The sequence below is a fragment of the Ceratotherium simum genome, chromosome 6 (genome assembly GCF_057802395.1).
Source record: "Ceratotherium simum simum isolate JZ-2026a chromosome 6, ASM5780239v1, whole genome shotgun sequence".
Lineage (NCBI taxonomy): Eukaryota > Metazoa > Chordata > Mammalia > Perissodactyla > Rhinocerotidae > Ceratotherium > Ceratotherium simum.
In genome coordinates this window covers 41,373,216-41,383,844 of record NC_141905.1, presented here as the reverse complement: position 1 = coordinate 41,383,844, position 10,629 = coordinate 41,373,216, and the positions used below count along the sequence as shown (strand labels likewise).

Sequence of the window (10,629 nt, the reverse complement as noted above, 5' to 3'; positions counted from 1 at the left end):
TCAATGCCTACTGTAAGAAGTGAGTCTCCCAACCCCTCAAACACACAGACACACACACACACTGCATTTCATTGATTCTAGGACCCATATTATTTTGCAGTTTAACATCTCTGAAACTAGGATGCATCTTACAATCAATGATGTGTCGTGGTTTAGTTGGCAGAATTTTTTTCTTTCTTAGTGGTTCACAAAGAAATGGTGCATATCAAAGTCTATGGCGTCATCAACTTGGTGTGTGTGTGTGTGTGAGAGAGAGAGAAAGAATTCTTTGTCATCACAGGAAATGTCTGAAAGAACGTATATTGACTACTTATTCCATTTTCCTTAATAGTTACTATTCTCTTACTTTTCATTTATTCATTTTTTCTTTTTAGAAAGGACCTGAGAGATCACTGAACCCAATGTCTTCATTCTACTGATGAGGAAATGGAACTGAGGTGTTAGGCGGCTTTATCTCCATCACATGTGTTTGGGGAGCAGTGGGTCTGAGTGAGCATTCAGAGCATATCTACATGTTCATCATTTCCCCAAAATGGCTTACAAGTTACAGTGGATTGGGAGCCTGAAGCAATAGGATGTGTTTGGAGCTGGAAGGTCCAAGAGTGATGACGGCTGTGCCCTGTGAAAAAGTGCCCCTTGATAACTCCAAGCCACGGAACAGGAGGGAGGGTGGAGACACTGATCACGGCCTGGGGCAGTCGGTAAGTATTAATGTGGTTCAGTGTTGCTGACTGGACATCTTTTTCTCTCTTTCTTTCTTTCACTTGAAATGGCTGCAAGGCATGATGAGATAGTGAATTTAGTTATCCCTTTAAATGAGGAGGGTGTCTCTTGCCTTCTCGGCCACAGAAGAGACACTTCTTGTTCTGTGTTCTCTCCCTACACTTGTGGGAATGAGTAAGAGTTACACTTGGTACTGAAGTGCAGCCTTGGGTTCAGATGGGCCTGGACAGGGCAGAATGGTCACACTTTTCCCTCCTGAAGGTCTTAAAATTGTCCCACCTCATTTTTGGCCCCCTTACTACAATTGATATTGTAACCTCCCTTTGCCACAATTTTCTGTTCCCCAAATTAAATGATATCCTCACCATCCTCAGGTCAAATTGGGACATAGCTGCATAGTGCCCTCAGGATCTCTTTTCCCATGACTCTCTTCTTTGAGTCTTGGTGCTGCCATTTTAGCCACATGGCCTTGGGAGTCTTGAACCACAGTTTGCTCATCAGACACAGGGATATTGACAAGATTAAATGGAATAATGCGCACAAAATCTTTTCATTTCTCCATGTCAGACACATAACAAATAGTCAAGAAAAGCTAGCTACTTTTATTATTTTCTTGTGGTAGCCCCTCTTCCTTTCATCAAGCACTGTATTACAATTCTTTCACCCTTATGGCAAATTTATTCTCTATAAATTTATAGCTTTTAATATTAATTACTGGTATTTGTATGATTTTAAGTTGTTACTCTCCCACGGGATTTTGCATTCTTCAATTTATTTTTGCAGAGCGTAATGACCCTTCTTATACTGAAAGAAGTCATTTCATGGGGTAAATTGGTGTGGAGGTAGGGAAGAGTGTCTTCACATCCACTTTCTCTCCTACTTTCATCTTTATTTAAGGCTGATTCTATTGTCTACATTGGCATTTCCCCTGGTTCTAAATGCTCACTTTGCGTCAATCCCAGCCTTGTGTACACTGATTCTACCTCTTGTTTTCCTGGAGGCCACACTCATCTAACTCCTCTGTTCCAGAAAAGCATTCTAGGCCTGTGGAGGCAGAGAAACTTTCTTTTTTTTTTCTACCACCTCCTTCCTTTCTCCTGATGATGACACCCCAGCCAAACTACGACTCAGATATTTCCACCTCAGATGACTCTCTCACCTATCTCAAATCCTTTTTAGCTCTCTCTCTCTTTCCACCTCTGCATAATAAAGTGCATCTTTCTTCTATTTGTGAATCTCAAAATGACTCTGATCATAAATAGTACGTACATGAGACTGTGGTGAGACAACAGTATCCAAGAAAAGGAAGCTACAAAGGTTTTTGTATTTTTGTATTTTTTGTTCTTTTGGTGAGGAAGATTGATGCTGACCTAACATCCGTGCCAGTCTTCCATTTTGTGTGTGGGTTTAGCCACCACAGCATGGCTTGATGAGCAGTGCGCAGGTCCGTGCTTGAGATCTGAACCCGCGAACCCCGGGCCACCAAAGCGGAGCGTGTAAACTTAACCACTATGCCATCAGGCTGGCCCCAAGGTTTCTGTATTTTTATTTAGTTTATAAAAGTAATACATGGTGGCTTAAAGAGTTTGAACAATATAAAAATGTCTGAAGGAGAAAGAGAAAGTCTCATGTAACCTCCCCCACAAGCAGCAACCACTGATAACAGTTTAGGGTATATTGGTTCAGGTTTTTTTTTTTTTTTTCTGGTGGTGTTAACTTTTGGGGTGTAATTAGGCATAATGGAGAAGAGCTGGTTTCCTGAAACTCTGAAAAGTATTTGAAAATACCCAGACCTGCTCTTAGGAGTCAGCACAAAACCTCCAATAAAATCTGTTCTTCCTCAAACCAAACATTCAAAATACATAAAAAGAGTTCTTATTCAATTTACTGTTTTGTTTAATAACTATCATTACTACAGTATTGTATTGCACTATTTTCTTAATAAACAAAGTGGGTTTCAGATTCATGATAGGTAAAACAGGCCTAATCTTGAAATTCAGCCAACATTAAAAATATTATTTCTGTAAGAAAATGTGTACTGACAAACTTTGGGAAGATAATTTGGGAACAGCCAATATTTACTTCCAAGTGAATGCAGCTTTTGGTCAGAAGCATGCAGAAAAGGACCAGATTTGGAGCAGATTTCACTTCATTAGCTGGTAAAGAAAACCTGGCTAGGACCCAGCTCTGGCTTAGATGATAAAACCTTGGACAAGTTGTTGAACTTTGCTTGATCATTTGGATCTTGCTATGTGATATTGTAGCAGATATTACCTGTGTGCATGACCATTACATTGTGGCTGCCAGGAAGGCAACAAATAATAGCTTAAGAATGGAAAATGGCACTGTTTTGTTAAAAAAAAAAAGTCCAGTCAAGTTATTTTAGAAAAAAGAGTTGAGTTTAGGGCTAAAACTAGCAAAGGGCAACAAATTAAAAACAGCTGAGTCGAACAGGCAATGAAAGTGAAAACCTGGGAACTGAGGCTATTCCACTAACTTGCAAAGGCAGCATGGTCTGCATTCTTGTGCTTCTGTCTGCACACTGGCTATCCCTGCTCCCCCATAACTTTGACTCATATGTGGTGAGTTTGGCCATGAGACACTGATCCAGATTTTAATATCTTTGAAACTTGGCTTCCCCAGCTAATTAAGCCAGTCTTTCAGTGTCCCAATTTCAAATTTCCAGGATGGAAAGATCTGATTGGCCCAGATTGTGTCAAATGTCCATTCATCGTCCAATCTATTGTGATTAGGGATGCAGTAGGGGCTGGGGGTGAGAGTAGATTCTCTTAGAAATAGCTGTGGCAGCAATGGCTGCCATCTTTTATATAACTTAAGAGAAAAAAATGGGGCTTCAAATCTTCCAGTTGTAATTCTTCTTTGGAGGGCTTTTATTTCAATTTAATTCAATTCAACAAATTACTCAAATCTCTTCCATTCTAAGACATATTTTTTCATAGTTTAACGTATCTGATATCTAGTCATGCTTCACAATCAATGTGTTCATTTAATGATTTATGTTGTGGTATTTCTTTTTCTTCCTCCCCCACAGACAAAAACTATTATTAAACTGGTGAGATTTTAAAACGAGGAACTATGGCATATATTTATCGACAGAGTATCAATTGCTTTCCATGGAGGATATAATAAAGCTGCCATTAGACATGGGGCTGGGTTGGAAGATGGGGAAATATTCCAATATCTTTCTTCCACCACCCCTTAAATCCTGCACCAAAAGGAAAAAGAGACTATACCTTTTTGCTGTAAGAGATGAAGTCCATTAAAGATTCTGAGGTGGTCTCAGGATTTATAGCCCTGAGAAGCAAACATTTATTTTATAGAATAATAACTATCAGTGCTGACTGAGCAGGAAGTCAACACTAGAGCACGTGTGGGCACAAAATGTAGCTTTGAATGCAACCAAATTCCAGGCAATTGCCTCGTCTAATTCACTCAGAATTTCTTAAAAAGAATGCTTCCTTTGGAGCTGAAGTTCTTTCTACTTGGTTTCAGCCCAAAGGTGAGTATTTTTTTGAGAAGGTTAAATCTTTTCAGATGTTTTTGAGGTGTACGTAGAGGAAAAGCTAAACCATCCTCTATTATGCATACTTCTAGCTTCTATTACCAAAATGGGTTTGAACTTTACTATTTTTATTCTATTTTGAGAGTCTCTTGATCTGCTCAAAAAGTAGCTTATGGAAAAAAATTCTTCTCAAATCAGTCCTGAAAATAGCTACTTTTGTACTTGCTTAGAAGAGTAAACTTTTCAAACTATGTGAGAGGTACACGTGAGATAAGGGCTATATATAGAAATTGGAAAACTGGCAGTTAAAATTCCAGGAAAAAAAAAACTTGAATCAAGTTTTTAAAAAAGTAGTTGACCTTTAAAGCATCCATGGGTTGGAAAAACAGAGCATTCAAACTAATTATTAAGGCTGCTTGTTTAGTGGGTCAGCTTCAATGCTTGTTAGCTGCGTGTGGTTGCTTAAATTGCTTCCCCTTCTGTGTTTCAGGTTGCTCATTTATAAGCGGGTCATGATAAAAGAATTTCAAAAGATTATTGTAAGCAATAAATCAAGTGGAAATATAAAGCATTTAGAACAGTGAGTGGCACATTATAAACTATCAATAAATGTCTTCTGTTAATTATATTAAAACCACATTAAGATAGATGCAAATACCATTTAATTAAGAAATAAACATTGCCATTTTAGAGATCACTTGGTTTTTAACTCATTATTTTCAAACTCAATGACAATTTTTTTTTTTAATATCAGTGATTCCAAGTTTCTCTTTGCAGTTGGTGCAAATTCTCCCTGCCAAATTGCTGATAGATCAGGCCATTTGGCAATAGGACAATTTCTGAGTATGAGCATTCAAGATGCATAGTAGAAATTCCATGCTACTCACTAGACCCCACATTTGGAGATGCTCTCCTGACATTTGATATGTCTCTGCAAAAAGAAAAGATGACTCATGTAGAGACAGTAGATTCTGTTGGCTCCCAGCAGACCCTCCGGGGCCCATCGAAGCCCCCCACCCTCAGTGTTAGCTTTGCCTAAGAACCATAAAACATGGGTATCACTGATGCCACCAATAATTTTAAATGGCTTAATATATTTCTTTTGTATGATGCTAGTAGATTCTTGATTTTTCATTTTAAGGCTGGCTAGGCCATAGCCCCATGCTTATCATCAGTGACTATTTTGCAAAGTGCCTTGAAGCAAGGCAGACACTCAATTTGTTTGATGTGTTATTAAATGAAGGACAAATTTCCACTATAGATGAATGTTGATTTCCATATTATATATGTTCCTAAAAATTGTGCTATACACTAATTTTTTATGAATGGAATATTTATCATATTGCCTTTTCATAGACTTATAATTTCAGATACCTTGTTACTTTTCTACAGATACTTAACACTTAAGGTTTAAGTAGTTCTTCCCTTATCCTAATTTGCAAGCTACCAACACCCTCTCCCTCTTCTCTGTCAAGAAGTTCATGATATGCAGGCATCTCTTTTGAATTAGAATAATCAGTCCCTTCCCTCCAATTTACTTCTCGCAAATTTTAATTTCCAAGTGATAGGTTGTCTTAAAGTAGGGACATACTTACAGATATGTTTATTTCACCATCAACAGGAATATAGAAAATAAATTTCAAAGGTAGATAATGCCTCAAATTTTATAACCCTAAAATTAGTGATTAGCAAGAGTATCAATCCTAAGAAAATAAAAGATGAATGCTTTGGGTAAAAATCTCTTAAATGTAACAAAAAACCTTGTTACATTTATGACACAAAACCCAAGGTACCTATTTTCCCTTGGCATAAATAATACGTGTTGGCTGGCTAGAAATGGTTGTAATTATGTGGTACACAATAAAGGGTTCCATTGATGCCAAAAACAGAAAAATGGGTGAACCAGACCAGAAGTCATGTATTGGGTAAACAGCTTCCCAGACAAATGAATTTAGCTGATTTTAAAAAAGCAGTTTCTTTGACTTTCAGTTTTATAATCTTTATGGATAGATCCAAACTCTTTATTAAAAAAAACTGAGATATAAGGGTGAGCATCACATATTTTAGTTCCATGGAGCAGTGTAGTCACATATCTAACAGAATAAATTGACTACACTTTGAGATACTACTTTCAGAACTTTAAATACCAAACATCTTAAAGCTACCCTTTGTATACGTTCTAAAATAGGGTAGGGAGCTGGTTGTCTCATTCTTTGTGAATTGTGACATTGATATCCTGAGAGTATTTTTTTTACTTCTCAGGAGAAAAATTTAGTTCAATTTAATTCTCTTTGGTAGGAAAGATGCACAATAATTATGATTTTGAAAAATATCTGTCTGATCATCTGGGATTCAATATATATATGTTTAAAATTCTAAATTTAAGGTAATTTATACTTTCTTAGAAGATAGAAAATACAAATAAGCAAAAAAATTTTTTTAATCTATAATCTTATTCACCCAGAGATAATCACTATTCTTAACTTTAATACACATATATCCAACCTCTCATTCCTCCACCATTTACAATAAAGATTTTAAAAAATAGCATGTATTTATAATATAACACCATAAATATTGTTCTGAAAGCTGCTTATTTAACCTAACAGTATACAGTATAGACATGGTTCCATGTCACTCTTTGGAAGTTTTGGCATTTCCTATTTATGTGTAAGACCCAGCAAGTCTGGGAGAATTGACAGTTTTGGAGGCGTCCAGTTACAGTACACTTGGCATAGACAGTAACATTGAAACGTCTTCAAAGCAGTTTTATGAGAAGTGGACCTAGATAAGTGGGAGCTGGAACATTACACCGTGGGTGTCTCATAATGGACTGTGCTAATAGATTGATGTATAACTATATATAATGTCCTTTTTGAGGAAGGCTTTGAGGTGGGACTAAACTCTTGCTTTAGCAGGTGAGGAAGTACTTAGTTAAATACAAATGTGACCCCCATTTGCAGTCACAGTCTGCTGAAGGGGGGCCACATGGCCTTGTTTTCTTATGTATGAACTGTACATTCACAACCACAATCAAAGAAGGCATCAGAGCCCAGTCAAGAGAACAAAAAACACACTATTTATTTTTTTGGTGAAGAAGATCAGCTCTGAGCTAACATCTGTTGCCAATCCTCCTCTTTTTGCTGAGGAAGATTGGCCCTGGGCTAACATCCGTCCCCATTTTCCTCTACTTTATATGTGGGACGCCTGCCATAGCATGGCTTGGTAAGCAGTGCGTAGGTCCCCACCTGGGATCTGAACCTGTGAACCCCGGGCCACCAAAGCAGAGCCTGTGAACTTAACCAGTACGCCACTGAGCCGGACCCCACACTAGTTATTTTTAACAGAGAGAATATAATAGAAGAAATTGATTAAACAGTATTGAACTTAGGCCAAAGGGAACACTATGGTAATGCAGATGAATACTTGCAGGGAGCAACTGTGACCCCCCTGGCTGGGGGAACAAAGAGAAGAGTTAGATTAGCAAAACCTGCAAGCTTGGGGGGTCCCCGAGAAGCTGGGGATAAGACCTCCACAGATGAGGTGCCCCTACCTGCTGTTGGTACCTTTGAGTATGACGCTGGTTTCAGAAGTGATGGAAGAAGCCCAAACTGGAACTAAACTTAGCTGTTGGGGTGAAAGGACATTGCTGGAGCAGCGATGACAGGAACAGGGGGCACAAGGGAAGGAGCAAATCGCTTCTTCCTCCTCTAGACTTCGTCTCCCTCTATCGCTTCCATTTGCAGAATCTAATAGAAAGTGCAAAAGAACAAGGGCATTTGCGGAACCCCAGTCCCAGCATCGTGGAGTAGAATTCAAAGGGTGGGTTTGTAGCTGAGAGACAATGGCTTAATCCAGCACAGGGAATGCTGGGAGGTAAATGTGATTCCCATTTTGTAGTCACAGGGTGCTAAAGCAGATCTGGACATTCCTGTTTCTCTGGTTATGAGTTATTAATTCATAACCACAAGCAAAGAAGCCTATGAAAAAGAAAGTTGTCTAACTAAGCAAGCATAAGTTCATGGTAACTGAGTTCTCCATTAATCTATGCTTAGTGAGTAAATCCAATTGATTTGTCAATAAATCAGTAGCAGTAGTTTCTAAAATTATTTAAAAACACTTTTGATAAAAAAACCTAAAATTAAAGAAATTCATATATCAATTTCATATTTTTAAGTAATTTGGGGGGAAAGGTTGCATTATTTGACTTGAGAATTTGAACATTTAACCCAACTCTGCATTCTACCAGACATATTTAGAACCAGCATCAAGCTGGTAGTACATGGCTGTAACGTGTGAATAGCTACCATATACCGAGGGCTATTTCTCTTTTTCTACTTCTGTTATTTAATTCCTTCCTTGAAGTGACTCTCTTTTTAAAGTCCGTGAAAATAATCATGTAAAAATCATGTCTATGTGTCAAAACAGCCAGTCACTTGAGGAAAAAAACAAGAAAGAAATCAGATCGGTTATTTTGTGCTTGAGCAGAACTTCTGATTGTTTTGTCTTTTCCACCTTTTATTTAGTTTTGTTTGAAAGTAGAGCATTAATTCATTCACTTTCTTTAGTGCCTCTAATGTGTCAAATTTGTTAAGTGCTGCGAATATAAAGAGAGCCTGCTCTTAGGGACTTCTGGTCTAATAGATGAAGATGGGTATGTACACAGTGACCGAATTGTCCGAGATACCATGATAGAATCAGGTAGACCGTGCCATGGACATTAGAGGAGTGGGCAATTCTGCCTTTGCGATGGGCATGGTTAGGAAAGTCTCCACTAAGGAAATGACTTTTGAATATTAAAAAATGAGAATATATCTATCAAGTAGACAGTAAACATAGGTAAATAGTCTCCACTGATTCTTCTTCTATCCACCTCCTTTTTTTGTGGATCAGATATCGTATGTGGAAATGTCAGAGATATTGTACCAGTGGAAGAGTAAGAACAAAACCACAGTAGTATTAGGACCAAAAGAAAGAAGAAAGAATTCAGGAATATAAAGATCTTTGCCAAGAAGAGCAAGTTTTTTTATTGTTGGTTTGAGCAATTATTGTATTCAACTTGTTGGTATTGGAAAATCAGCCAAAGATCGGCTAAGCTTTTGTATATCTGACCCTGAGATTTTATAATACACTATTTCCTCTTCAGTTTAGCTAATCACATTGCTCCCTTTGAATGTTATTTTAGCTTTTGACCTTATTAAATGCAAATTCTACTACGCAAATCAATTTTAATATAGGAATTAAATACAGACTCTGTTTTCACCAAGTACGTGCTATAATCAGGGAATATTAAGCTGTATAACTAATGGTAGAATTTAGCTTGGAGTTAAAATATGGCAGTGACTGAAAAATATTTGAGGGAGGAATTCAGTTACAAATATGTGGGGTTTGGGTGGTTTAGATTTTTGAACAATGTGTTTGAGCATGGATTGAAAGATGGGTCTGGGATTTTTCCTGTTGATTTTCAAGAGGAAAAATATCATCACAGGGTTTAATTTCTCTTTTTATTAGAAAAAGGAATATGTAATTGGATACTTTATTACTTCAGTGAAAGACATATTGCAGGCACTGACTATATGCCATTGTAATTTGAGCTCCAGCCAGCAAGACCTGGCTTTAGAGAAAGGGATTACACTTGGATGTAGAGATTATGTTTTGTTGGAGTGGGAGTTTAGAATAGTGATTTTCAAATGACTTCTGGGCCTTCTGGAAAACATGTTAATATGTACAAACAGTCCCCAACTTAAGATGGTTCGGCTTAATGATTTTTTCACTTTATGATGGTGCAAAAGCGATGCACATTCAGTAGAAACTGTACTTTGAATTTTGATCTTTTCCTGAACTAGGATTTGCGGTACAATACTCTCTCGTGATGCTGGGCAGTGGCAGCCACAGCTCCCAGTCAGCCATGGGGTCATAAGGGTAAACAACAGATACACTTACAACCATTCTGTACTCATACAACCATTCTGGTTTTCACTTTCAGTACAGTATTCAATAAATTACATGAGCTATTCAACACTTTAATATAAAATAGGCTTTGTGTTAGATGATTTTGCCTGACTGTAGGCTAATGTAAGTGTTCTGAGCATGTTTAAGGTAGGCTAGCTATGATGTTCTGTAGGTGAGGTGTATTAAATGCATTTTCTACTTAGGATATTTTCAACTTACAATGGATTTATCTGGATGTAACCCCATCGAAGATCTGTAGATTCTCAAGCACTCCCCCTCCATCTTCTACTGTGAGATTCAGATTCAACTGGTTTGGGAAGAGTCCCATAAATTTGCATTTTTAATAAGCACTCTAAGTAATTCCAATATAGATGGCCTTGGACTACACTTTTAAGAAAGGGACCATAGAGATGTCTTCATTCTGGAATTTT

At 37.6% G+C, this 10,629-nt stretch overlaps 1 protein-coding gene across 1 annotated transcript in view; it reads left to right on the top strand.

The window, feature by feature from the left end:
* The first annotated feature begins 239 nt into the window (after positions 1 to 239).
* The window catches only part of BICC1 (BicC family RNA binding protein 1), a 285,588-nt gene continuing 275,198 nt past the window's right edge, over positions 240 to 10,629 (top strand). Inside the window, exon 1 of the mRNA XM_087432182.1 lies at positions 240 to 701. The gene's annotated coding sequence lies outside the window, so the exon portion shown is untranslated. The remainder of the gene's footprint in view (positions 702 to 10,629) is intronic.